The sequence below is a fragment of the Halyomorpha halys genome, unplaced genomic scaffold, assembly GCF_000696795.3.
Source record: "Halyomorpha halys isolate HHAL.00 unplaced genomic scaffold, Hhal_1.1 Scaffold23.1, whole genome shotgun sequence".
NCBI classification, from domain to species: domain Eukaryota; kingdom Metazoa; phylum Arthropoda; class Insecta; order Hemiptera; family Pentatomidae; genus Halyomorpha; species Halyomorpha halys.
The window spans coordinates 1013245-1015325 of NW_027116062.1; the positions used below are offsets into that span (position 1 = coordinate 1013245).

At 31.9% G+C, this 2081-nt stretch overlaps 1 protein-coding gene across 4 annotated transcripts in view; it reads right to left on the reverse strand.

The window, feature by feature from the left end:
- The window catches only part of smog (G-protein coupled receptor 158 smog), a 324390-nt gene that overhangs the window by 292711 nt on the left and 29598 nt on the right, over positions 1-2081 (reverse strand). The window contains exon 2 of one of the 4 annotated variants that reach the window (XM_067052966.1): positions 1030-1136. The exons of the other annotated variants lie outside the window; for them this stretch is intronic. The gene's annotated coding sequence lies outside the window, so the exon portion shown is untranslated. The remainder of the gene's footprint in view (positions 1-1029; positions 1137-2081) is intronic. 4 annotated transcript variants of the gene reach the window in all.

Genomic DNA, 2081 nt, shown 5'->3' on the forward strand with positions numbered 1-2081 from the left:
TTAGTTCTTACAAGGGATGCCTCTCACAGGCCTTGGTACGTTACTAGAATCAATACCCCATCGATGCAGCTGAAACTGTACCTTCTTGGGACAGCAAATAAGACATTTATTATATTCTCGCCACTTTTTTTTCATTAACATAAAGAGTCTTTTTCCATGCTAGTTCCCTGTTGGTCACCTCCTCCTTCCTGTACCTTTTATTCTGTTATAGGACTCGGCTGCAAACTACCCGTCGGGCCTACATGCTTCCTTGGCATCTACAAGAATAGTACCCGGTAGAACTAAGTTACCTTCCTGCATGATCCGGCGGCTACCCTCTGAGCTTGTATTCTTCCTTCTTACCTACAGGAATAAATTGAATACAGGAATACCTACACTGTAGGACGAGGTTATCATCCTTAGAGACCTTACGAGTGGCACCCGTATGTATCATCCTATCTATAAATCTCCTAATCAACTACCTTACCTATATTGAACACGCATTGTCGAGACCTTCTGGTCAAGAGTACTTAACATTATCTATTGGAGGCAGATTTAACACAACCACCTCGACAAAGGTCATTATTATTATTTATTATAATATTAATAAATAATTTAAAATTTCAAAAACATATTAAGGATTATATTTTATATTAAAATATATGATTTATGATACAGTACTCAACATATAATTAAAACAAATATTCAAAAACATTACCTTGTTAACAACCACCTAATTCGGATTGAAAGCATTCTGAGTGCCTTGTTGTTTTTTGTAAAAGAAGAGACTATTTTCATATTTGCTCACTAGAATAGAAATTATGACTAATTCGTACTAATTACAGTGATCCTAATTTAAGAAACTGAGACAAAGGATGGAGGGAGAGTCCAGTCTAGGAAGATAGTTTTTTAATTCACATGTGATACCTTTTATATATTTTTATTGGTAAATATATTCATTTGGCAGTTAATTGCCATTTATTAATTAGCCTAATTGCAGTAAACCGAAAGCGGCAGTAAGGTAAATAAAAATCTTTAAATGAAAACAACCTCTTGTTCTCTTCTGCTAATAGAAATGATCCTTCAGAGATTCAGAGACTAGGTTTGTGTTGTCTTAACTCCTCAGGAAGGTGTCTCTCCACTTCACTTGAATCGCTCTAAAACAAAAAGCTGTTAGACATGAAAGAAGGAAGATTCTCATTTCGGAATGTAGTTTTAGGGATCAGAATGGATTGAATAAGAATTACTACCATTTATAGAAAATACGGTGTTACTGAGACCTGAGTGATAAGAACATCATTCTCCAATTTCCCTTTTCATACTTAATGTAACTATATTAAAGACTAATACTAACTAAATACTATTTACAAATTATCCACAAAGATATTATAAAATATAATAATAATCCCATCTTCGTTTCTGTCCGAAACGGTCTGTTCTGTGTTTATTAACATTTTAGGGATCCGCTCGTTACTAATCCCTACAACCTTACACGCCTATCTTGTTCACGCCCCATCTAATTCATCTTATAAAATTTTGTGATTATAAAATAGTTAACAAACTGTACCTTATTTAAATTTTTATTTTTTCTATAATTAATTAAATATATATCTCTATAATTATGTACACAATGTCATCAAATGGTAAGTGCAATTTTTAAGTTTAATACATTGAAAGCCTAAGATCTCCAAGGAAAATAAAATTATTACCTATATGCGCATCATGGAAAACTATTAACCAGAAATAATATTCTCTAAATATTGTGTAAAATTAGTGAGTTAATTTTTTCATTCCGATAATTTTTATGCCTCTATAAATATCGTTCCACTAGATGCGATGTCTATTCAGTTGAAATAAGCGCGAATTGATGGAGCTGTCATAATGACTACGCCTGTCCGTTCTCTATTAATGTTCTTTTCATTTTAAAATTAACAAAATTTTGTAAGCACTTATATCACTTAGCCCGTAAGGAATCAAATGTTAAATCATTCAGCTATAAAGTTTCAATTGAATATATTTTATCAACAAATTCCGACTAATTAAAATTGTTATAAATGTTTGTATTAGTTTAGTAATTATTTACATACATTAAATTAGCACTA